Source organism: Phaenicophaeus curvirostris, chromosome 3 (assembly GCF_032191515.1).
Source record: "Phaenicophaeus curvirostris isolate KB17595 chromosome 3, BPBGC_Pcur_1.0, whole genome shotgun sequence".
Lineage (NCBI taxonomy): Eukaryota > Metazoa > Chordata > Aves > Cuculiformes > Cuculidae > Phaenicophaeus > Phaenicophaeus curvirostris.
The window spans coordinates 59,611,114-59,638,500 of record NC_091394.1 but is presented as its reverse complement, the minus strand read 5'-3'; the positions used below and the strand labels follow the sequence as shown (position 1 = coordinate 59,638,500).

At 39.7% G+C, this 27,387-nt stretch overlaps 1 protein-coding gene across 2 annotated transcripts in view; it reads right to left on the bottom strand.

The window, feature by feature from the left end:
- The window catches only part of FAM110B (family with sequence similarity 110 member B), a 59,860-nt gene extending 36,323 nt beyond the window's left edge, over positions 1 to 23,537 (bottom strand). For both annotated transcript variants that reach the window (XM_069854134.1, XM_069854136.1), the window contains exon 1: positions 23,384 to 23,537. The gene's annotated coding sequence lies outside the window, so the exon portion shown is untranslated. The remainder of the gene's footprint in view (positions 1 to 23,383) is intronic.
- Positions 23,538 to 27,387: the final 3,850 nt, after the last annotated feature.

Below are 27,387 nucleotides of genomic sequence, written 5' to 3'. Positions count from 1 at the left end.
ACATAAAATCTAATAAGCAATTAGCAATTACAGACATTAGGCGAAAGAACTGAGCCCTTCTTCATTCCATTACCCTGCCAACTGAAGATTATTCTCTGCCATCTCTTAGCTAATGAATTGCTAGACCTAATAGTAAAGACCACAGGTGCTAAAGAATTGTCCCAGTTTCTGTAGGAGATCTTTCCCTGGGTTTACGCATCTAAAAAATGAATATTAAAGAAATTTTGCTTATATTTTTCTCTGTTAGTTCCCAATTCTTGTTACAATCACCTACATTGAAAATTTCTTTTATACTTCAATTTTATTTCTCATATTTGTAGGGTTTTTTCCTGATATCCATCCAATTATATTGTTCTCCTTCAAGGAATAAAGCATCTCAACTGACTGCCCATTCAGGGCATCTACACAAGAGAAACACAGAGCTTGATGCAATGCTGAACATCAAGAGGGCTCTTCCACCAGCTTCAGTGGGGTCAGTATCAGACCTTCAGAGCCACTACTTCCCCCCACAGTATGCTCAATTGGGCATTTTTATACAGCCAATAGCTGTAATAATCCCTTCCCATCACGCTTCAGACCCCTGCTGGTCTTATTCCCAATTTCTTTCCCGTTTTGAAATCACACCATTACTTGCAATAGTTTAATTTGGGATTATCTTTTGCAAAGTTTTACATTTTGTTGTATGTTCCTGACCTCTTTAGATTCTTTTAAACTTTAAATATTTGCCCAGACTTTTAATTTCAGCTCTCCCCAATGTGCATCTGGTTCATACAGCATGTAAACTCCCTTCATATCATCAGCTTAGTACAGAAAGGACAAAACTAAAGTTTTTGGAGAGGCAAAGGAGGACAAAGTTTCTGAAGGAAGATGCAACAGTTAAATCCTGTTTTATCACACTATCCATCAGATGACGCTTGCTGATGCAGTTTTGACTTAAGTCCTAAAATACTGGTACAAATGAAATATAACCTATTTTGAAGACAAAAGCCCCAACCATCCATAATTAAAGCTATATAAACTTATACTGAGTTTCTTAATAAAGCAATTGGAAGCAGTAATCTGAGGAGAAATGAGAAAGTATCACTAAGAGACCCATGGATCAGAGTTCATGTTGCCATATTTGAGCAAAATAGATACTTCAAGAGTTGCCGACCTATTGGCAATACTGAACAACATCATTGCTTAAAACGTAAGTAGTAGAAAAGAATTCTTTATATAGTTACAGTTGGTTTATCGTAAGCAGCTGAGAAGTTATTTTATTATTTGTTAGTCCAAGAACAATAGGCCCTCTGCACATAATATGCAGGAACCTGGGGAAGAAAGAGAAATAATTTGCACTGAAGGTTGGATAAAAAAAAAACCAGACACTTCCCAACAATTTTTCTGCAGTAAACAATGATACAAAACAAAAGTGATGCAGACACCATCTGGTACGTTAATTCCAGTCTTCACAACAGGTCTGTTCTCCATCTATTCCTTCGCTAGACTGTGAGAAAACCTGCAACTTATGTCACTGACACCAACGGTAAAACCTGTCCTCATCAGGCACATCAAATATTAATGTGTAGGTAAATAAAATCTCGTGATACTGGGAACAAAAACTGTCAATGAGCTGCCCTGCAATCTTTCTTTGTCCTAATGAGGAGCATCACCAGGGAGATAAGATCCCACAGTAACATCATGGGTGTTCAGGGAAGCTAGTAGAAACCAGACACACATACACCTTAAGGGGAGGAGGAGGCATGCTGCCTTAGCAAAAAAACACACAACAAAATATTAACCAAATAATGTGGTTGGAAAAGGAGCCTGAGTAAAATCCACCCAGTCTGTAGTGTGATGGTGCATAAAACCAAACCTTAAGGTGTCAAACAGGACACTGGCACAGGGGCTGCTGGTAAAACCACCACACCTTTGCAGGAAGAGACAGCCTCAACACCCTGGTGGGGATGCACACAAGTCTTCCTTCCATATAAAGGCATGAGGGAAGAATAGGACCAACCTGCCTGTATCAGCAGTTCACAAACTGGCTCACAAACAGCCTATGGCAGGAGGCATGCAGAGGAGGCTGAGAGTGGACATTTGGATTTTGGCATGGAAAGAAATGAAACAAACTCTGCTTTCACATTCTGCACTGCTGCACGGCAGTGGGTGGTTGCTTCTCTTGGGGGCAGGCCTCAGCTTTTTCTTTCTGCTTTAGTCCCAGCTGGCAGACAGGCAAATACAACACTTAAAGAAAAAGAAAGGAAACAAACCCTACACTTAAAGAAAAAAAAAACAAACAACAAAAGAAGAGTAGGAAAAAAAAAAATCCCTGAAACCCCTCTGAAATCAATTAGACTAGGGTACCTGCTCCCAGCATCAGTCTAATGCTATTTCAAGCTCAAAAAACCTTAAGATCCTGGTCCTTTAGCAACCACAGATGAGAAAAGCCTCTCAGACCTCAGAAAAATACAATTAGTAGCAAAGGGAGGTGTAATTGGGAAAACTAAACAAGGTGCTTAGGTAGGACACAAGTTCTTCAAATAAAACATATTCTGACAACAGCTATTTAAGTAGGTAAAGCCGGATAGACAATAATTACTATTTTGTTTTATCTCCAGATAATGTCAAAATGTCATTGCTACTCTTAGTTATAAGGAATGAAGCATGCAGAAATATGAATCGTTCTTGCTAGGTAATGTAATCCAAACTCTAAATATTTATTTACGTTTACAGGGGGAAGGGGGCAGTGGGAGGCTGAAACAGCTGGGATGGCTCAGGAGCATGTGTGGCCATGCACTCCCCTGCGCCGCAGCATTCGGCTGGGATGGTATGTTGTGGAAGAAAGGGGAACATAGCCAAACTGGAAAACAACAAGACTGTGGTCCCAAAGGCTGAGGCAAAATCTCACCACGAAGCATGAAAACTTGGCCAAACGTAGTTGAGTTTCACCCATACTGTTGCTCTGTCCTGTGCTGCCCTGCCCTCCCAGAGTAAAATGAGACAAGGATGGACTCCTACCCAGCCTGTCCCCATCAGAGCTTTGCCCAACATCACCTCCAGCACCAAAGTGCCTCTGGTTGCACAAGCCATCTGAACTCTGAGATATCGTCTGGAGCCCATTCCAGCCTGAGACTGGCCACTTCAGGTATCATCCCAGCACTGATCGTTATCTCTCTGACATGAAATTAAGCCCTTTTGGCCCAGCAGCACACCATGACAGTGGACATCAAGCAGCTGGGCAGAGTCAAGCTGCCAAGATGCTGCAAGCAATCTCTGCACTTGAATAAGGCTGTGGGGAGCCGTACTCCAGTAGAAAGGTGAGACCTCCATCCCTCCTCTGAAACTTCCCTTGGGTTACAGGGGCTGAAGTTGCTTGTAGGGGCACAGCAACATCAGGATAGAGAATTGATCCAATATAAAAATAATGCCCTGCCCCAGGAGGAAATGGGAGGGACAAATAAAAGAAGCACCGCTGATTACCTGCATTGGGTCTAGGTGCATTTAACTGTGAGAAATGTGGATGCTTTCATAGAATCATTTAAGCAGGAAAAGACCTTTAAGATCATCAAGCCCAACCCTTAACCTAGCACTGCGAAGTCCACCACTAAACCATGTCCCCAAGTGCCACATCTACATGTCTTTTAAATATTTTCAGAGATGGGGACTCAACCACCTCCCTGGGCAGCCTGTTTCAATGCCTTACTATCCTTTTGGTGAAGACATTTTTCTGAATATCCAGACTAAACCTCCCTTGGTTCAACCTAAGGCCATTTCCTCTCATCCTATTGCTTGTTACTTGGGAGTAGGGATCAACACCCACCTCACCACAACCTCCTTTCAGATAGTTGTAAAGACCAATAAAGTCTGCCCCTCAGCCTCCTTTACTGCAGACTAAACAGCCCCAGTTCTCTCAGCTGCTCATTGTAAGACTTGTCCTCCAAGCCCTTCACCAGCTTCACTGCTCTTCTCTGGACATGCTCCAGCAGCTCAGTGTTTGTCTTGTAGTGAGGGGCCCCAAACTAAATATAGTATTCAAGATACAGCCTCACCACCACTGAGTAAAAAGAATGATCACTTTTTTTGGTTTGGGGTATTTCCCTTTTAACCTGCAGAGGAGCCTGCACAATGCTGCAGTTGTTAACATGCTTCAGAGTTACACAGTCTCTAAGGCTGGTACCAGTAAATGAAACATCTCTGAACTCTGGGTAGCACAGAGACATGTGAGGATATGACTACTTCAGCTGTGTTCTGCTCACAAGTTTATGAGTGACCCTCACGACCAGAAGAGCTGGAAAAGCCTTTTTTCCTGTTTTATTTTTCTTCTAAGCTCAGAATCTAGAACACCCTAGATTTTGGCCAAGCTCGTGTTGTGATCTAACCCTAGCTGTTGATTAAAAAATAAAATTAAAACCTACCTGCACCTCCAGAAAATGATTTAGGAAATTATCATGAAACAAGCAGCATGCAAGTCACTACAAAGCAGATTTTGGTTAAATATATTTTTGCAAAGGAGGTTACTGTTCAGTCATCTCTGTTTTAACTGTATTTCTTGATACTACTATCTGCTTGTCACTTCTTTTCTGGCAAAAGCCTTCCTTAGTTAGACTGCAAAATCATTTCAGCTGAGGTCTAATAAATGTTGCTTATTCACCAGGCTAAGATTGGCTTTGCTTATCATAACTGAATTTAGTAAAGAAATGACAAATTCAGTTATCCACACACATACTGATACACAACAGAAAAGTATGTGGTATTTTCTAGTGAAGAAACATGGCCAATAATATCCCATGAGGAGTACTGGTCAAAAGGCCATAACTTGCAAGCACCCCAAACATTCACACTCCTTGCTAGTCCCACACAACCACAACTCTCACCAACCTCAGCAAAAAATAAAGGCTCACATCAGCCTTAGAGGATGTTATGAGCCTACAAATTACTCCACTGTACTGGAAGTTACCCATGACAGGTATTACAACAGGTGATTTTATTTTTTTTTTTACAATAAGATAATGGAAATTATGGATTTATTAATTTTCTAGGGCCTACAGGAAAGCTGGGGAGGGGCTCTTGATCAGGGAACGTAGTGATAAGGTGAAGGTTAACGGAGAGGAGATTTAGATTAGATATTAGGAAGCAATTCTTCATGATGGGGATCGTGAGGCACTAGTGCAGGCTGCCCAGCGAAGTAGTGGATGCCCCATCCTTGGAGGTGTTCAAGGCCAGGTTGGATGAGGCTTTTAGCAACCTGATCACCTGAAGGTGTCCCTGCTCATGGCAGGGGAATTGGAACTAGATGACCTTTAAGGCCCCTTCCAACCTAAACCATTCAATGATTCTATGATAGATGTGATAAGAAACAGTGACATCGACATATCTCATGGAAAAAGGTATTTGCATTCCTAGTGAACATTAGCATTTCATCTTCCTTACAGCTGGCAATTTTATTTTTGTTGTTTAGTGATTAAGAACAAGTATAATACTAGTCATGTAGCATTTCAACAGGATATTTGAATCACTAGCTTTTTTTTTCTCAAATATGCAGGAAAAAAAAAAGGTAGTAGAACTCCCCAGTGTAAGTGCAGCTGATATAAATCAATACCATGGGAAAAAAAACATCTGTGATCAGATGCCACTAAGATGATGCAGAACCTATTAAAATCCAAGATGTGTGACATACAGTGCACATACTGGGAGCAGGAAGCACAGACAGACCTAATAACAGACCCCTATAGCCAGGGGGCTAAGCAGCTACACCTAGAAAGGCTTTCATAATGGTACTCTAAAGGTCCAATTCCAAGAAGGAAACAAAAACTAATAAGAAAAACCATGCAACCATTAAGGCAAACTAACATTAACCTGCTTCTGCCCAAAGATCTTTTTTATAATATTAACAAATTAATTCTAATAGAAATTGGGTGGAAAAAAGTCCACATGTATCTACAGGTCTCATCCCAAACATTTAGCAACTACTTTGACAGTAAGTCTTTTCATGTTTTGGTAGACTAGTGCAAGGTTAGTGTTCTCCAAATCAGCCTGAAGGGTTTCTAAATTAATAAGTCAATGTTACCATGGTGATATAATGTACTACTAAAACGGACCACTTCTTATATATCCACTATAATCAAGATAGTGACCAAGAAAGTTATAAAAACTCTTGCTTTTTCAGTTTTGTGGGTTTGGGTTTGTTTCTTTTTTTTTAACTATGCCTACAACTTTTTTTGAAAAAGTACCAAGATACATACAAAATTTGTTTTGTTTATCACACAGGAATAGTTCCTGTGTAAGCAGAAAAGAATCACCACCATCAGCAACAAAAAAACAGCTCTTAGGACTTTCTAAGGGTCTCTGTACTTCCAGTTCCCAGGCAATACAAAGTTTTAACAGTACTCTGGTTTTACTTTTGCAGACTGCTTGCAAGCAGGAGACACTTCTTCCCTTGTCACAATACTATTTAAAGCACAGTGACACCTCACTCTGAGCTTTTTACACACTAGGATCCTGCCCACCACGCTGTCCCAGATACCCTGAGGCATATTAAACAGCAGTAGATGCCCTAAAAGTCAACCTGCCATCCTTGATCAGACAATCTTCTGAGAATACTCCAGTTAAAAACATTCTAATATGAAGTTCAGTGTTCAAAAGACATCATCTTCACAGTCACCACATCCACCCAGACCACAGTATCTGTCCTACATTCACACAAATTTGGTACAAACATAAGTTTCTGTATAACTCAAAAAAATTCCAAACTCATCACTCAGAGAGTAAATGCTCTCAGCAGAGCCAGTCCTCACCAACCATGCAGCGCCTCTGTACAAAGGCCACCATAACATCTGATGATGACAGGGGCCCCCATCCACCCCAGCAAGTTTACGTGTAATAAATGGTCTTTATTTAAATACCATGAAGTATTTACATTAAAATCCTAAAGACTTCTACTCTGATATTTTCTGTTATAAGATAGCATCTCATTGCATACAAAAATTTTTTGTCATAAGCCTGCTGTAACAACCTCCTTCTGGTATCGCTGTAGCCGTACTGTTCATAAAAATATTTAAAAAATAATGACATTAGATGAACTCATTCTGACTCTTGCTGTGTTGAAATAAAAGAGAAAAGAAGTCATTGGTTTATGGTTGTTTCATAAGAACTAGATCTATTAGTTTACAGTATCACTTGCCAATAGCACTAACAGTTTAAAGTTGATTGTCGAGTTCAATGATTTGTGAAATTAGAGATTATTTTATTAATAGGAATGTTATTAGGAATAAACAAAATAATACGAATTTTTACTCACTTCTGTTGAGAATACGTCAAATATTCAACTTCTCTATTTTTTTACCTGGCTGACCATTTTTTTTTCTTTCAGCTGATGCCATAATTTATAGTTCAGAGATAATGCCAAAGTATTTTGATTAATCTGCTGAAACAGCTGGCTATAATTTATATTCCTTTCAGAAAGCTGGAGCGAAAGGAAGAAACACTGTCCAAAATCACTATGCAAGTCCCTCCAAAGACTCATATGAGCACAGGGTTGCTCCTTGCCTTCCTTAGCCATACAAAGTAGCAATAAGAGAGACAGGAACCCATGATCCCTGCCCCTTTCCAAAAATCACATTTGGAAGATATAAAGGAGAAGCTGCTCTCCTGTTCAGAATATCTTCCACATGGGAAAACACATCAGTCAAAATGTATTACATAGATGAGTTGTGGCCTGTACATACACACACACACTTTCTCTCTCCATACATGTATGTACGTATATAAGGCACTACAGTTTAATTTGCATGATATCCAATATGGATGCACTTATTTAGGTACAAGAGACTTTCTGCTGTATAAGTGGAGTTTGGGGGAAGAGCACATGATCTTCCTTTCAAAAACACGCAGATGCGTGAATGGGCCGTCACAATGAAATCACGTACAGCTCAAAACTAGCATTGACCATCTTCAGCCTGCTTGACTTTCTAACTTTAAATGGCTGGTTTAGCACAATTGAACAGTCTACAATACATTGCAGTGATATGTGTGTGTGGCTTTCTCTCCTGCTGATTACTGTTTATAAGCTACAATTAAAAGAAAGGTGGCTCAGGGATTTTCCCATACAGCACTGAACATATACCTGAGCAAAGAAAATAAAAACACCACAAATTTATCTGTTCACCATAAAGTAAAAAGCCCTGTTTCTGTGAATGCGACTTATGATTTCAGTGTGAAAAATCCTTTAGGATAATCTCCGAATCATTACTTCTCTTCTGTTTATATGAGACAAGAAACACCAGATCATTTTACAGAGATGGTCACAATAATCACAGGCTGGGGTACTTCTCATTAAACTTTAAGGTTTCACAACCTGGTCTTTTCCTGTCTGTTTTAAAGGACAGATCCTCACTTTAGGATTATCCCATTTACATCATTAGGTACAATAAACCCCACACACTTCAAAAGTCCCAACAACTGCATTGTAATTGGAAATAAAAACTGATAAGGATGGGAATGAACAGTTGTTACTGTAAACTAATGGCTCTGGATCATCAAATCCCATGCAGCTGCCTCTCTGCCAAACAATACATGAGTTGTAACACTATGGTGCTTGAAAATAAATCAAGCACCAAAACTAAATTACTGCCAATGAGGACATTGTATTTTAATGATAAAAACACACTAAGCATCAGCCAATTTCAAGCTGCACTAATTTGAACATAATCCTTGTATGTAAACCATAATTTATGGGAAATAAGAATTTCATATACCAACAGTAGAATTTATATCTTTAGAGCTGGTGTGCCAACATGTAAAATGGTTCACTTACCTGTCTGTTTTTGTACTATGTGAACTGCTGGAATGGTGCAAAAATTAAAATTATTCTTACTGATGCCCATGCAAAAATGCATCCGTCCTCCGAGGGAGAAGGGCCCCGGTGGCTCAGCAGCAGCAGAGTTCTCATTTTATGCCCCTTTGCTGCACATCTGATCACCTACCTTAAAATACTCCTTGTCAGAGAGACATTTAAAATACAGCATCTCCTCTTATCAAGAGTACTATTTATGCACATTAAAAAATGAGATTGCTGTGATGGTGTAAAGGAGTTATGAATTTGCAAGGGGAGCTCAGTGTGGGTCCAGGCACTTCTCCATCACCTTGGCAGTGATGCATAGAAGGACAGTGGCTGCTGAGCAGCCACCCCACCATGCTGCCACTGCACTCCACACTCCCATTCTTCCTCTCTCCCTACTGCAAGGACAGTCCCAGGGTAAGGAAGAAAAATACCGTTTGAAGTGTTTTGCAGTTGCTTAGCAACTGCTACAAAAGCCCAAGAGATTTCAGTCAATGAACTGGCTCAGACACCTCTAAACATGTCGACAGCGGCATGAGAAGCACCACCATGCTGTTCAACATCTCAGCCCTGGGACGACCCCAGTCCCAACACCAGCATGCGCTTCTTCTCCTTCCAAACCTGCCTCCAGCCTGCAATTATCCATTCTGATACTCCCAGAACCACAGAGAGCCATTGCAAACTGCCCATGCACTGGCAACAAGATTATTTTGAATTGTGTAATGCCGGCTACGCCCTTTTCTTGGTTACCACACACCTACAAACCATGACTGCTTTAAAAAGCAATTGAAATGGAAAAGTTGTCCCTTAAATAGTCTGCCTGCAGTAGAGACTAGGTTTCTTCCCAAGCCAGGCAATGTGTAGCAGTAACAATTACTGGCAATTCCCATACCACCACAGTGAAGGGAAATGGCCAGACCTGGGAATCTGCGCGGCATGGTGGTTTTATGCACTTTCTATGAACTTTAACAGTACTTGTGCATTTCTCTCATGCATTACCTGACAAAAGAATAACTTAAAAAAAAAATGCTACTCCCACTATAATCGCAGAAGAAAAGTGCCACCATATTTCTAAGAAGTGTTTATCAGAGTGGCATCTGAATCATGGATTGGAAGGAACCATGACGGTCATCTAATCCAACCCCTCCTGCAGTGAGCAGGGACATAAACTACAAGGTGCATCTTTTTTAATCCTCAGAGCAGGAATTCCTTAATTTTAGACTGTGTAAAAAAAAATTCAAAACAATTTTAGCCTTTTTCAAAACTTACCTGCTCTAAGTTATCACCAGTGAGTTTTATTTATGGCAGTGCTGTAGTACCAAGTAGACCTCTGTGATGGTGTTTCACTAACACCTCAGTTGGCAACTCCAAGGGACCATTACATTCTGTTTTATCCTCATAATTCTTAGTATCCCAAAAAGAAATAATGCAAATTTTTAAAAAATTTACTATTTGCAGATGTCTTCTAAATCTCTAGCAGCAGTTAACGTTAAGAAGTTTCACAATTTCTCTTAACACTGTCCTGGTGATTTTAATAGCCACACAATTCCAAGCGTTCTAATGGGAGCACCAGTAAAGGCCTCAATAAACAGATTGGGTGATGTTTGTTTTTTGGGTAGGCTTTTGTGATTTTTTTTTTTTTTGGAGGGGGGAGGCAGGGATGGAGGAGGTTGTTTGGGTTTTTTTGTTTGGTTGGTTTTATTGGTTTTGTTGTTTTGGGTTTGTTTGGTTTGCTGATTTTTTTTAAATGAAGTGACCACACATTAACATTGCCAATTGCCTTCACTGGAGGTAGCAAATGTAGTACAGTTTGAATAATCTGGCAAACAAAACTGGACTTCAGGCTTTCAGGCATCTGTTAAAAAAAAACACCACCAAACCTGAAAGGACAACAAAGCCCCTTTGGCTTTCCAGAACGGTATTAAACAGAGTTACTTAATTAACGCTTGGAACCACAATCCAGGTCAGACCCATGTTGCTCCTATTTTGAAGAAAAGCGCTTGGTCAGTGAAAGAGAAATAGAATAACTATTGCAATTCCTGGCTCCTAAAGGAAGACTGCTTCCCCTCTGTGAGGCTACACCACAGTACTTCAAGTCTTCCAAAATGATACGGCTACCTTTGCTCCCACTGCCACCAATCACTTTGTGAAGCTCCAGAAAATACACACTAAGTTTGTTTAGGACCTACAATACCAAATAACATCATAACAAGCTCTTCTTTATCTTGAATTAATGCTATTCTTTGTTTCCCTTCCCAGGACAATTTGTTTTCTAACTGATGATAATTTTCATTGCATACAAATCCACTCATTTAGAAATGCCACTGGACTAGACTTGTTCTCTGTAATCAGTGATGACACCTCAGTAACTTTCTTTTGCATTGCAAGCTTTTGTCTAGCATCTGCACAAAAAGCTTCTCAGCAGATAAGATTCTCCAGATGCGCTGTTACAAGTATAATGCGGGACCTTCTGAAAAAGAGTTCTACGTCTTAATTGAAAAGTTACTAATACGACCAGGCCCAAAGACTTGTGGTGAACAGAAGATCCAGCTGGCAGCTGGGGACAAGTGGTGTTTCCCAAGGCTCAGTGTTAAGACCAATTCTATCTAATATCTTTATCAATGACCTGTTTGAGAGGCTGGAGAGTACCCTCAGTAAATTTGCAGATGAAACCAAGTTGTGCAGGAGCGTTGATCTGCTTGAGGAAAGGAAGGCTTCGCAGAGGGATCTGGATAGGCTGGATTGATGGACTGAGGCCAACGGTATGGGGTTCAACAAGGCTGTGTCAGGTCCTGCATTTAGGCCACAAGAACCCCATGCAATGCCACAGGCTTGAGGACAAATGGCTGGAAAACTGCCTGGTGGAAATGGACCTGGGGTTGTTGACTGCCATCTGATTACCTGCCCAGGTGACCAAGAAGGCCAACAGTACCCTGGCTTGTATCAGAAAAAGCCAGCAGGACCAGGGAAGCGACCGTCCTCCTGTACTCAGTGTTGGTGAGGCTGCACATTGCACACTGTGTTCAGGTTTGGACCCCTCACTATAGAAAAGACTTTGAGAGGCTGGAGCGTGTACAAAGAAGGGCAACAAAGCTGGTGAAGGATGTGGAGTGCAAGCCTTAAGAAAGGCAGCTGAAGGAACTGAGGTTATTTGGCTTGGACAAAAGGAGGCTGAGGGGAGACCATAGTACTCTCTACAACTACCTGAAAGGAGGTTGTATTGAGGCAAGTGCTGGTCTCTTCTCCCAAGCAACAAGTGATAGGACAAGAGGAAATGGCCTCAAGTTATGCCAATAATACTAGGAAATATTACTTCACAGAACAGGTTGTCAAGCATTGGAACAGGCTGCCCAAATAAGTGTTTGAGTCACCATCCCCGGAGGTTTTTAAAGGACGTGTAGATATAGACTTGGCCATGTTAGGTTTATGGCTGGACTTGATGATCTTAAAGTTCTTTTCCAACAGAAATGATTCTGTGATTCATTTTGCAGGACTGCCTGTGATTCATTTTGCAGGACTGCCTGGTGATACAAGGTAAATTAAAAGATGGCCATAATACAGAGGAGCACACTGAATTGATTTAACAGTATTAGCTCTTCCCAGGTGGAAAGGAAGTAAAACAAAGCAAAAAGACAACTGTAAAACAACATTTTGATAATAAATGAGAGATAATGCTAGGACATCTTACCAGGAGTTTCAGAAGGAACTAACAAAAAGATGTAAAGAGGGGTGGTATGATCAAAGCCACAGGCTTGGGAAATGCTCTTTCAAGCAATATTCAGAATTGATGTAAGTGGGACAAGGCTGCTTTCATCCAGGCAGACTGACAGTGCACTACTTCAACAGCAGGATGAGACACACGCATGGAAAATTTCACAGCCCAGACAGAGAGGGAAGGCTGTATCTGAGACACACTACATCAGGAAAAACTTCAAGATACGGCTTCCCCTGCTTGAGAGGACCTTGGGAGAAATAAAGCAGGGGTAGGAAGGACTGGTCAGTTTTTACTGCACTGATACTGTATTTGATGACTACTTTTTTGTGTCCATTTTTCATTATTATTTTTAAAGATTAGCAGGTTTAAGGCAGGAAGGGAAAGATACTTTCCAAACCAAGTGGACTGCAGAATATTTACCTTAGGGAGAAATTATGAAACTGGTACAAGTGCTACTTTGTCTGGAAAGATCATCATAAAGAGTCCTTAAGACACAAGGCTCTCAGTAGGCTAGCTTAATAGCAATTGCACTATCTACGTAAAAAAGTGACCTTTATTGATAAGAAAGATTAGGACTCTTCAGGGGTTCGGAAGACTCTGAAAGCAAATTTAAGATTTCAGCTGAGCAAAGGACAACTTAGAAGAGAGACTAGTGTTAGTCCTGGTTTCAGGTATTTTAACATTAGACAGACAAAAATCACATCTATACAGAAATAAACATTGTAATCAAACCACATCAGAGGCAATGCAAGCATTCAAAACTTATGCAGACCATTTAAGGACTTACTTGCAAGGGAAAGCACATTTAAAGAAGTACAAATGACCTCAGGTGACAGCTCATGCAAAATAGGGATGTTAAGGAAATCCCTCTGGTCTCCAAAACTGCGCTAAAATCATGCTAGATACAACGGGGACTGAAACAGAATTAAACTTGACAAGGTTTTGCTCTTTGAAAAGGAAAAATGCAATTATTTTTTTGAAGGTGTTTCAGTTCTGCATTTGTAACTGGGCCATCTGACTTCTCCCACAAGTGCAAAAAACTGAAATGAACCAGTAATAAAAATTAATATCATCAGCCTGTTCCTCAGTATTAGCTGCTTATTTTCTAAACAGTTTTGAAGACAAAATGCAGACCATGTTCCCATAAGCACCACTGTAGCTGGGTTTCTGTTCTCTTTAAATGCACAGAGCTTCCATTTTTTTCCATAGCACAGCAAGATCGCTAATGCAGTGGTGCAACGTATGGGATCGTGCTTTGGTTAGTAATTCTGGCTGAAAAAGGCCAAACATTGTAATGATCTCAGTAACTCACTTCTCTACCACAGCATCCTGCACAAAAGCACCTATAATACAGAACTGCCTTTGTGCAATTATTGTTCCAACACCACTGGCCTTGGTGTTACAGGATCCTCCAGCTGGCAGGTTTCAGGAAGAAAACATCCTACAACAGGAGATCATCCAAGAACTTCATGCATAAGTAAAACCCCTTTCCAGTTGTGAGGAAAAGCAGGAAACTTGTACCCTGGTATAAGTTGCTTCCAAAGGCAGCGTACTGCAAAAACCATTTTGAAGATCTGAGATCAAGTCCCTAAAACTAGTAAACTCTTCCTTGGGGAATGCCATGTAAATACCTCAAGTATCTGAATGGGATCTCCTACCACTTTCATCACCTCATCCCTGTGGAATCTGGAACAGCAGAACCATGCCAGAAAGTGATGGTCACACTGCCAGCAGCCTCTGGCTTGCTTACTGCTGCCAGCACCGAGTCCATATCCAGCTTTCAGGGCAGCTTGACTTAGGGGCAAGCCTCACTTTTGTTGAAAAATTTCACTTCAAACATTTGTAACGTTTCCAGATATATGTTGAAAAGGAAAAGAAAAGCAAGTTTTACACTTTAAAATATGGAAAAAGTCTTTTTCTTCTTACTTCAGATGGTCAAACGGTCCTTGAAATTGAAATTCATAGTACACGGGAGCATCATTGACTTGGGAAGAAAGGGGGCTGGAGGACAGAGAGGAAGGGATAGTTTTAAAACGACACACATGCAAGAAGCAAAAAGAAGAGCAGGGAAGCGAAATTCAAGCTGCTGGTACAAACCCTTCTTCATGTAGTTTTGTTATATGCCACAATACAATTTCTCCACTACTATAGGTTAACACTAAAGCATTTTCAAAAGATGATTGCGTGAACCAAAGAAAATCTATTCAAGTATAAAAGGCCTAGCTGCTAAACTAAAATGAAACAAATAAGGATTAAAAAAAAAAAAGAGTACAGTTCATAAGGATTAAAGGATTTATTTGATTATTTTTTGAAAATTCAACAATGACAAGGAAGTTCAAAACTTCCTAGTGGCTGTGATTGAAGCTGATGTGTTAAGCAGGGAACTTAGCAAGCTCTCATAAACAAAGAAGGGTTTCTTTCATCTTCAAAACAGATTTATTTATTTATTTATTTATTCCCTAAGTGCTTTGCTCTTTCTCTTAGAATTGTCTTAGTAGCATTTCTAAGATGTTATGTCAATACTTGTGAACAAGCAGGAAAAAGTAAATCACACATCATATTTGAATGCAGAGCATCAGAAGAGAAAACATGGCATTGCCATGTATTTAAACAGCAAAAATCCAAATGCTCATGGGAAAGAAGATAATGGTTTCTGCAGCTTCAAATATAAAACCTCAAGTCAAGAAAGGAGAAAGAAACCATACTAACACTGTAAGGCAAGATTCATGGCTTTCAAAGGACATGATTAAGAACTTTACAAGTATCCCTTTTCCCCCACAAAGCTATCCAATTCATGCTACAAAGGGTGCTCGTAGACAGCTTCCTGCAACACCACCCCTGAGGTCACCTCGTGTGTTTGCATATACCAAAAAACATTAATTATAATAGTCTGTTTTGACCAACTTCCTAGTTTTCAGCAACGCTGGCAGACCTACCCAGCTACCATGGATTACAGAAACAGGGCCGAACACCAGCAAAGCAGTAATGATGTATATGTGGGGCTCCAAAAGTATTTCTATAAATAAAAAATGCCTGTTGAAAGCTCTCAACTCAGGCCATTTTTTCAGTGTTTGCTGCTTAATTTGGAGCTATGTTTTTGAAAAAGGGGAGTGTAGCTGAAGGTGCACCTCCCTCTTCTGACCAGGAGCCTTATGGTCTCCTCTATGATGCAGAACTTCTGGGCAATATGGGCCCATTTAAACATAATGCGTTCCATAAAGAAGTAATTATGCATAAGTAGTGCCCAACAGAAATAATCTAAGAAAAATAAAGCTTTCTTATAAGTAATTTTATCTAGCATTTTTTATTATACAGATGTAGCATACTACATCTGTAGTAAGAAAAACTGGTTTTCCCTGTAGGGAAAAAAAATCTCAATGGCTGCATAAAGCACAGAAAACCAGCTTGGCCTGTATGAAATGGCATTTGTACATTTAAGAAAAATACAAAACCTTTTCCCTCCTGCCTTTCCTACCTCTGATATTCTCCAGAGTTTGTCCTAGCCTTCAAGAATGTTTGCATAGCAGTCAGATATAGTTAAGTGTATACATATTTATACACACGCACATCCATACTTATGGATATAAGTATAGAATGTGATGCAATTTTGGATAGCAGAATGAAGATGGCAAAAATAACTTGCCTAGAGTTGCAAGTCCTGCTTGGTCCGTTTGGATACTTCTAGCTCGAGAATCACAGGACAGCAGAGGACTGCAGGCACCTATGGAGACCAAGTAGTCCAACCCCGTTTTGAAAGCATGGCTACCTAGAACAGGTTCCCCGGGACCATGTCCCAGTTGTGTTTTGAATATCTCCAAGAATAAAGACTCCACAAAAAAAAAAGAAAAAAATGTATTTTTATGTTTAAATGGAATTTCCTGTATTTCATTTTATGCTTGTTGCCTCTTGTCCTGTTATGGGATACACTTAAGAGCCTGGCACCATATTTTTACTCATCCCCATCAGGTATTTACATGCACTGATAATTCCATACTTAATTTTAGTGAGAAGCATAAAAAAAAAAAAAAAAGCTTTTTGGATCCTCCTAATGCTTCCAGACCTGTATTTTGCAAAAGCCAGAAGTGAGAGTACCATAAATGGCAGACACACGTATTTCTTGGAGATGAGGGAAGCATCAATACAATTTCAGCAAGCTTGCAAAAAGAAAAAAAAAATCAATTCTAATTCAATGCTAGATGGATTTAGTATTTGTAGATGTATTCTAAGAATGGATGTGTTTTAAGAGTTAGTTGCAGACATGCTTTTAATGCAAATTCAGGTTTCAGAGTCATACTGCAGTAAAATAAGTAAGTATAACTCGCTTTGTAGCATAAGCAAAGAGAAAATATTTGAAAAAACTCTGGCTCTTTATAGAGCTAAAAATCAATAAAGAGCCATCCTAGTTTTTCTACACATACCACAGGAAAAGCTCCTCGTCAAGCCACACTACAGATGAAGAAGCCAAATCCTGTTTACTTTAGCACGGGATAGGGGCATGATCGACTTGGCTGTTGCTCTGTGAGGATTTCGTGATGGCACTCTGGCAAAGCCTCTTCTCAGTGGAGAGCTTTTAGCAGGACTCTTTAGGCACCCAATGTAGCAAATGTGCCAAGCAGCCAGCACAAAAGAAGAGCAAAATAAATGCGACTTTAGGGCAGGTAAGCATCTATGTGGCTCAGAGCCCTGCAGGCAGCAGCAAAGCTGTCAAGACTCAGGTCAGTAATGCGCCACAGCTGCCTCAGACACCTATGAAGAGCAGGAGGGGCAGAAGTAGCTTCTTGGGTCAAACGCTCAGAGAAGCATGGCTGGTGTGGGGTGCCTGTATGGAGGCATAAAGAAAATAATAGAAACTATCAGCAAAGCTCATTAATCACTTTGGAAAGGCCTGATCTAGAGATGACAGGAGGATGACAGGAAGATGAACAGAGATGCTTGCTTTCAGTAAGGAGGTAACAGGCTGAGGAAAAAAGCAGATATGTCAGACTTGGAAAGGTCGGGGTAAGATTTGCATTTGTCAGAATGAGCTTTCCAAGAAGGTGCCAAGGACATCTTGTTCCAACAAATAAATAAACAACAACAACAACAAAATACCAAGCATCTTTGGTCAGAGAACTTAGATTCTTCACCTGTGTACCACCCTTGGTCACCTCTGCCTACAAGGTATTTTTGGATATCCACCCGCCCCAGAAGGGAGTGGTAGCTGCGAAGATGTCAAAGAGCACATGACTGAACAGCAGATAGATGCTGAAAGGCAGAGAAATAGATTGCAGAAAGGGAATGGAGGGGGAGGGGAAAGAGTAGATTTGAATGGGAAAATGGGGCAGACAAATTTAGAAAGGAGCTGGCAGCAAGGCAAGAAGAGAACTATAGGGAGAAGAGAAACTAGAGGCACCAAAATACTGAAAAATAACCTATTTTGAGCTTGTGCTCCGGTGGTACCTATCTTCCACACAAAATTAACAGCAATCATACTGCATTTACTGGGCTTCACCTAGTCCCCTGGGGAGGTAGGGGCCAAACCAGCAATGTCTGTACTCTAAAATATGCTAAAGGAAAATGGTGAGGGGCAGACGGGACAGGACCACGGATTGCAGTCTGGTTGATGTAACAGTAATGGAAGAGGAAGATTTGTAATTTTTGAAGTCCTTCATACATCTTCTGTCTAGGCTGCTGTTGTAATGTCACAGCAGAAATACAAAGCTGCATACTCATTTCCAAATGACTGCAATGCCCAAAATACCCAACGCCAATTATGACATGGAGACAGAAGGAAATCATCCTTACCCTGGAAAGCCGGCACTGTGAGTGGCTATACAGACAGGAATAGTTATACCAATCTTGCAATATTCTTCACTCTTTAAGAAGACATTTGCAGTGGTGGTTTATGATCCTAAAGCACAGACTGTTCAGCCTACTTTACAAGCCCACAGTTTGTGATCCCATAAAAGATGCTTCATCTTTTCTTGTCTCTGTTTCTCCCTTCCTCTCTAGCCTTTTTCTGCCTAGATTATAAAGGCAGGAAATACTTTGGAAAAGGGGCTGTATTGCACTACTATTTGAATGACAGACCGACATGCCTTATCGTACTAACATCTCTACTTCAGTATCATTACCTACAAAACCAGTACCTAGACATTAAAAGAATCAGTTATAATCATGGACCCTAAACAGATGCAATAGCCAAATATTCCTGAACTTGTGAAAACGTGCATACCCCTCCAAACCTACATATTAACATTTCTCTCCAGGTGAATGGCACTAATAACCCATACAAGTTTTATTATACATTGAATAACTTTACTACAGAATGTGTTTCTCTAGACTTCCTATTCAGGGAGCAGAATAGCCTAATCTTTGGGCTAGTCTACCAACGTCCAAAATGCTAAGCTCCTTTAAAAGAGACACAAGAACATTCTTCTTTTACATTAACTGAGATCCTGTAACACACACATTCATATTAGGAAGCTATGAATGGGCACAGCGAAATTCTTCTACAAGACCCAAGAGCTATGCAGCTGAAAGAAAAAAAAAACCCACAGATGGCCATATAATTATCAGCAGTATAAACAACATGCTGCTTCAACTTATAAACCAATGTACCCCCACCCAGTATACGAGACAACTGCATGACAGGGCATAAAACCAAATACTCTATTACAGAAGGGAATGGAGAAGTCATGTTTAAAAATTACATATTTACAGAACAAGGAACTGGGTTGCAAGCTTCAACTGCTTTGTGGAAAGGCTGCAGCAAGTAGTTGTGCCTACAGGTAGCTGAAGCACATCCAGGAAGAAACACGAAAATGAGACAGGAATCTTGTTACCAGGATTACACAGACAATAGCATCCTGGATTACTACTTGCCGGTTTTATTCTGCATTAAATCTATCAAGCCACACTTAATACCGCAGGTAATACACTTAAGAACAATTAAAATTAATCATAACAAGAGATTACATGTAAAAAAAATCCAAAATAACATCCATTTTATTTTCAATTCGCCATGCCACTGCAGCTGTGAGAACTGCAAGGAAAAGACACAGAGCAGGGAATAAAGCAGCTATAGAACACAACCTTCCTCTAACTATTGCAAACATTTGACATGCAGATGCCTAGAGATATGCATATTTCATCCACTGTTTAAATTTCTGACCCCACGTTGTTAGTTCCCCGAATAAACTGTGCCATGTGGGTGAGATGCTGCGGGAAGAGAGGGGCAAGGCAGAATTTCCCCACCAGAAGCCTTGTCTATGCCCACTCCCAAGGCATGGATGGGAGCATCCATACCCCCAAGCTGGGGCAGCAGCCACCTGCGTACAGAGAACATGGTCACATTTCTGATCCCATTCATTAGTGCTGCAAGACTGGTGTGGGAAGAGTGTAACGACAATAACGCCTTCCCAACTTAACATACAACTCGCCTAGCCTGCAGAGCGAATCTCCACTGAAGGGTTTCATCCTGCACTTTCCCACCATCCAATCCCAAATTTTTGAGGTTTATAGAATAAAAAAAACCCTTCATCCAACAAAATACTGAAAACAGGCTATTGATTTCCCATGAACTCTCAAACTGCTATAATAAGCATTTATAGATGGGCTATTGAATGTCTGGACCATTTAAACAGACAGACATTTCATCAGCAAAGTAAGAATTGGAGTTGGTTCCAAAAACTGATGAAAACGAAAAAGGAGCTTTAGGGCACAATGTCACTTTTCTCATTCTAATGTAAACCTTCATACATATATCACTTACGACTTTAAAACTGTAAGGTCTGTAAGTGCAAATCCTGCAAAATAAACGCTGTGGTAATACTTTAAATCCCTACAACTGTTTTTCAGGAGTATTTCTTTCATTGCTAACAGACTACAAAAAAATGCATTAACCTTAAGCACAGTCTTTCCACTTTAGTCTTGGTATGGTTTTAAATAATGCAAAATTTACTTACGCACACAGCAGTTAAGACATAATACCTTAAGCCAGAGCTAGTGCAGCATTCTTGTTTACTGCGTATATCCATCTCCAGCTGGCTGCCAAAGCCAGTGTTCCTCAAAACACTACTTCTCAAGGAGTATTTCTATTTCAATTGGATTATAACAAGAGAACTGATATGACATTGGAAGTGTCAACAATATATTACTTTCTACACAAGCATGTATTACTGTTAGATGGTATAAGTAATTCTTCCCCAGTTACATATAAGAAATATGTATAAAAAATACACATAAAAATATACATATAAGAAATTGAGACCTTGATTTTTGTAACATATATACACTTGGTCACATACACTGCATTCCTGGTTGGAAAGAAGTTTCCCTTTCGCATAACAATGGACTTGGAGATTTACCTACAGGGCAATATATCTAAAATAAGAAGTGTTCACAGAGGCACACAGGAAATGTGCTATGAACAAATCTCCTAACAAAGAGTAATTAAAAACTTTTACATCAAGAAATTCATGGGCAAAACTTGAAAATAAAATTGAGAATAGAATAATCTGGTGTGTGTTAACATTTCTTGCAGCAATATGCTGGTTATAGTTAAAGTATGTTTATAGTAACAAAGAGGACAACTTTTTTAGAGAGTAATCCACATGAACTGTTTCTTCAATCTTTCTTTGTTTATCCAGAAATAAAACAAGGTCATAAAAAAAAGAGAAGCAATAACAAAGTAGCTTACTCTTTGCTGCTAAGGTATTGCCAGTTTAAATTACACTCGCATCAGTTCTACTTTCGTGACAGTCATTTTTTGTGGTGATGCTTGCACCATCATCACAGATCTTTTTGGAGGCAGAGATGTCCACACCTAAATAGCTGCTGGTGCAGCATTTCAGTGTCAGTGGGTGGTGGTATTACCTGTATCCACCACCAAAAACATGCAAACTTTTACAGCATTTTTCCAGCTATACCTTACGTAACGTACAAATAATGATAGCTCAATACATGGAAGAGAAAGTATCAGCCTCTCATCTTTTGAAAATAAACTGTCTAGATATGGTAAACATATAATTCAGCTAGGGATATTACTTTCTACATTTCTTTATTACTAACATTGCCATTATTCACTCCTTCATGGGATGACGTTGCAAAGGTCAAAGATGTAGATAAAATCACTTCAGGCAAACCTCTGTTAAAATAGGCAGAAGGAAAGTTTAACTTAAAACCTCTTTAAGACACTTCTGCTTGGCAATTTGGAGCAATAAGGGAATATAAAACAGCGTAAGAAAAAAAACACCTTCGCACCCCTGTCCAGACTTAACTGATAATATGTAAAAACCCCATTTTCCAAGTCTACGCTAGAGAAAAGAGCTTTGGAAATAAAACCCAGCTGAATGTAGACATCAAGGTAACTATTTTAGTCAACAGAAAAATTCAAAGAAACTGGCATCAGCTGTGATTAAACCTCCCAAATGCTTCCTTTTGAATACACTATGACAAACAACAAAGCACGTGTGACTGTTGTACACACAGTCATATAAAGTTCACACTTGAGCAAATGCCTACTTTTAAGACTGTCTACTCAGGAGGTAACACAATTTCATATGGTATAGTTTAAGAGTGAACAACTTCAATTTTGCTTTGGTTTACACAGTATGAAAAACTTCTCCATGGACAGGTGCGGAGGGAAGAGCAAAGGCAAACATCAAAATAGCTCCTGTTCCTAACACCTTTCTGATCCTGGCTGAGACAATCTACTCGTACCTCAGACGCATGGTGGCAGCCAGCCAGCCAGATGACTGGTGACTTAATATACAAGTTCATGTGGGCTCTAGAGTCTGACACATACAAGGGCATTAACTTTGAGGTCTCAACAGTCAGGCTCAATATTCAAAAGTCATCAAATGAGGCATGACTATATTAAGACTTTTTTTTTTTCTTAATACTTCATGCTTCCTCCCTTCTGTTCTGAACAGCTTTCACTGTAAAATGTGCTCATTAAATATGCATGCTTTTTACAGGAAAAGTTGTGATCAATTGATGCGTAGGTCAAGTATGAAAAGAACTTAAAGAGTACGATGCTACGATAAATACTGTAATAGCCTCAAAATCACAGACTAAAAGACCAGTGTGTGTGTGTATAGATATATATATATATATATCTTGTTTCATTCTACAGCTGAAGGTAGTTCTGACAATAAATAAGGCTTTGGGAAAAATTCAGCATTTGAGAGCTATATATATATGTACACACACATACACACATAAGATATATGTGTGTGCAAGCAAAGGATATACTGCAATACACCAGGCAAGGTGACTTTATTTTCATTTTGAAAGCCATTCAAAATAAAACTCATTGGATAAAACAAAGAATCCACCCAAACATGAAGGCTACAGCATCTTTGTTGAAAGAACAATGGCATATTACTCCTCATCCCTCTGTCTTATTGCAAGAGAACCATCAAGACAGTTATTGCTGTGATCAAATTAAAGAACACTTCACAGAATTATTCTTTAAACTAATCACTATTTATAGAGGTTTATCTTCATGTGCCAATAGTTATAAAAGCTCTAATTCAATTGCTCTGCTGAAAACATCCCAATAAAAGAAATATGTCCATTAGCATAACAAAAGGCAACCAGTAAAATCACTTACATGCACAGGCTCAAAATTTCAAATGAAGGCAATATTCTCATATACATACACTATTTTTTACACTAAATCCACTCTAATGATATGGTTTGTAATCTGATGGCTCTCCCACCGGAATACACATGATATTAACGAAAGCAAGATCAAATTAAACAGATGGCATGATTAACAGTATTCATTTCATGCATGACTTTTTTTTTACCGGAGAGATAAAGACCTGCAAGTAATTACCACCAAGTATAACTCCTTCACTGACCTCTCTGCTTGCGGCTAGCAGTCCTTAAGTACTGATGTTTTGCAACAAAGACCAGTGCCTTTCATCTGAGGGCTTGCTTTTACGCTACAAGCTGAGAACCTCTCCCGTTGCATGCACACATTACCTCTGTATCTATGTCTGTAATGCAGCATAAAGATAACTGGGGAAACCTATCAAACCGGCAGGCAGCAACCTCGCCCGCCAATAAGCGCCAGGCACATGCAGAATCCAGCACATGCTCGCTGGGGCTCGCAGACTGTCACCGCTGCTTAGCAGGCTGCTAATCTAATTATAGCTGTTTGCCATTGCAAAGGGCTGCTGAGGCACTGTACGCGAGGAAATGAGAACTGAACAGATTACCCCTTTTAGATGAAAGGATTGACGTTTGGGATTATTATTTGTCTGGGTGCATAAAGACACAATTCCTGTTTGAGTTTTTTATTGTTGTTTTTCTGAATGATTCGCTTATGAGGGGGGTTGCCTCCATCTCTGAAAAAAGGTTGTATTTATGACCACTCTTTCAGAAGCTGAACACTCACAGTTTGCTGGGTCTATTAGGAGATAATCAGATGCAGTAGTTTATTTGGCAGTAGCAATTCTTGTTTTGAATGTACACATCATCAGCATCATATACACAGTAGACCTCAGACCAGTTTATGTACAGTAATTCACAATCTACAATGTATACCTCAGATCAGCAAGGCACCACACACAGGCTTTCAGTGCACAGTAGCCCTACAGAAGTCAACAGGACCTCCTCTGTCCTTTATGTTTACACGTGGGCAGATACTCAGATGACCCAAGGGCTTGTGTGTGCATTGGCACATAATGTCCTAACTAAGTTTTCATGAGGTGGAAATGCCAAGGAAATTTTTGCCATTATGTAAAACAACTGAATTCATTTGGAAAATACTTACAATGAGCAAATACTCCTTACAAGTACAGGGAACTAACTCAAGTAAACCTCACATGCATCTTATAAATAAACTTAAGTCCACAAAATTAAGGAATCTTATGATCTAAGAGACAACCGTGCATTTAAAAGATGCCAAGAGTTTCTGCAATACCAGGTAAATAAGCACGAAAAAAGCATACAGGGACTTGTAGTTTAGTCTTCCTTGAAAGTACATTTCAATTAATCTTCACTCTGATAAGCACAAATCAGAAAACAATCACCTGAAGTTTCCTGTTCCCACGTAGTTCACCTAAGCTCTGCACTGACCAAATGGTTTTCAAATGTCAGTGACAAGATGGAAGCACACAGCCTTTTCCTCAGAAGTGCCGGCGCCAGCTGTCTCCCATGAGACACAGCACATTTTTTTGTGGTCAATATTGCAAAGATATGATAATGCTACAGCATTACGCATAGACAAATTTTACAACACAGTTTTAAGATATTCCACTAAGATACACATAAAACACATCCACGAATGTGATACTTATAAGATTCCAAGCCCCACTGCAACAATGAGTTCCTATGTGCCCACACCGGTATTTTTCCTAATTCTTTTCTCTTATCACCAGCACCACACAGTATTCGACATAATCCAAATGCATGATGGCAAAGGTTGTTTATAAACACTTCTTTCCTATCATATTTACTTCAGTACAAAAATTGTATTTGCTACTACATAAAATGTTCCTCATGGAACAAGATTTCCATGTGGTAATCGTGCAAGGCCATATTTATTGACAATATGTAAATAGGTACATCACGGATTTCTTAATCTAAGAGTGAAAATTGCTTATAAAAGAGTTGGTCTGTGCTAGAAGTAGACTTCATCTCTGTAAGAGAAGTATTCTCAAAGCTGTATATGGCTAGAAATAAAAATGAAATGCAGGAATAATGACATTTTGCTCCTTGATTCAACATTAAGTTTTGAGATGCAGTAAACAAAGGAGGCTATTTTACTAAAATTTCCTTTTGAGATTACATCATCTAAGAAGCTCTTAAATTTTCATAAACTGTGCTGCTTTAAAATGCTGTAGAATATTCCAAGTTTCTCAGCAGTACTGTTTGAAATCAAAAAACTATGTATTTCATGAATAAATGCAGGAAGGGCAGTTATACAAAGGTTAAAAACTTAATTTAGAAAGAGTTCAAGAGATATGTGGAAAAGAGGTGTGCAGTTATTTGATGGCCAGTTCCACAATGATTTTTTCCAACATTTTGCCAAATGTAGAAACAGGGGAACAAGACCAATGGTTTCTACCCTAGTCTTCCAATCCAGCTACTGAGAATCCTCACGTCTGCTAGGCAAAGGAAAAGAGACACATACACAAAATAGAAAAAATCAATGAGACTTAATTTAATCCACATTCACAGACCACCAAGGCACCTATGACAGGTAACAAAATGACAAAGAAACTTTAAACAGGAACTGAACAGGCTTCAGCTTCCACAAGACTCTTGGGTTTGGCTCCCTCCCATGCAACTTACTAAGCCTATGCATTCCCCATATCTGCCTAGCAGCACCCTAAGCCCTCACCACTCCCTGGCAGCCAGACTCCTGCCTCCTCCCCCTGGAACTGCTGATTCTAAGGGCAGGTACAGCCCATGCCACCAGCAAGGGCTGTCCCAGCAGCATGCTCTCAACATTGCATTATAGGGTGTTTATTCTTGGAGTTGCTTCCTTTACAACATCATGTGGGCAGCTGTAGTTGGAGGACCCACTGACAGCTGCAAAGCTGATATTTGAGGTACTGCCTTGTCTCTGCAACACAATCTGTGCTTAGCTTAGTAGACCAGTCAGAGTCCCAGTTTTAACAGCCTTAACTTTAACAGTCACTACTAACCATCACGATGATGTGCTGGGCGAGGAAGGCATGGAGAACAGCACTGCAAAAGGCCTGATGTTTGGAATCAATAGTGATTTGCCTATGCTCAGCAAAGGCAGGTGGCTAAAACTCCAACTGAGAATGACACAGTGCTCCATCAGCCTGCCCCACCACACGCGGTGACGGCACACAAGTGCTTGGGCCATGCACCAGACCCACAATGTATAAGCATGCCAGCAAGAGAGGCCAAGAGAGGTTTTGTGAGGACATAGTCACAAGACATTCCTCCCTTCCAGCAAGTCTCTGTTGGAAGTGAACAAATTGTGAAAGGTACTTGAGTTGGCCAATATTCGGCAGACTTTCATCGAAAGCAAAAGTCTGTCCCTGGCACAAGTTATCCTCCTGTGCTAAGCTTCAAGTTCCTGCTCCTCCACATGGAAACAGAAGGTCTCCACAATGTTTTCAGAAATTAAAAGCAAGTTAGATTTTCTCTAGCCCTGTTCCTTGACAGAGCAGTTTCAATCAAAATTTTTCAAAACCATATGGTCTGAGGCAGATGCCCATCACAGAGGGGAGGAGAGAGGCAAACCTGAGGGGGTATGATGAATTCATCATATGACACCAAAACCAGCATATTGCAGTGAAAACTGCCTAGCTAGCACATTAATGAATTTTACACTTCATTTAGGCATATCTAAGTGAATTAACAGGCAGATGACTATTTTGGGAACAAGTAACTTTTATTACGTTGTGATCGCTTGCAGAAGTACTTATATAGCAAACTATTTCAATACAAAATAGTCAAAATTATAATATTTCTAATGTGTCTTACAACTAAGCAGGTTTCACTCTGGATACCGCTTAACCTTTGACTTAAGAATATACCAAATACTGTTTAGAAACTGCTGCCTCAGTTACTTAATTCGATTTTGCAAAGTATAGTAAACATATGGAATGAAAATTAGTTCAGAAAAAAAGGCTGGTGAATCAACATGCTGCATTTCTAAAGGCAATAGCGTGTCTATTTCCAAGCTGTAGCCTTGAGAGGTTGAACCAAACCAATTACTCTAATGAATATTTTACTTGGTTTGATGCATTTATTAGACTTTTAGAAGTAAGCTAAACCATCCCATGGTTATGTATACATAACAACAACAAAATAATCTTAAGATTTTTGGATAGTCCGTTTTATATTTACACAGATTAAAAGATGAAGGGATAACCTT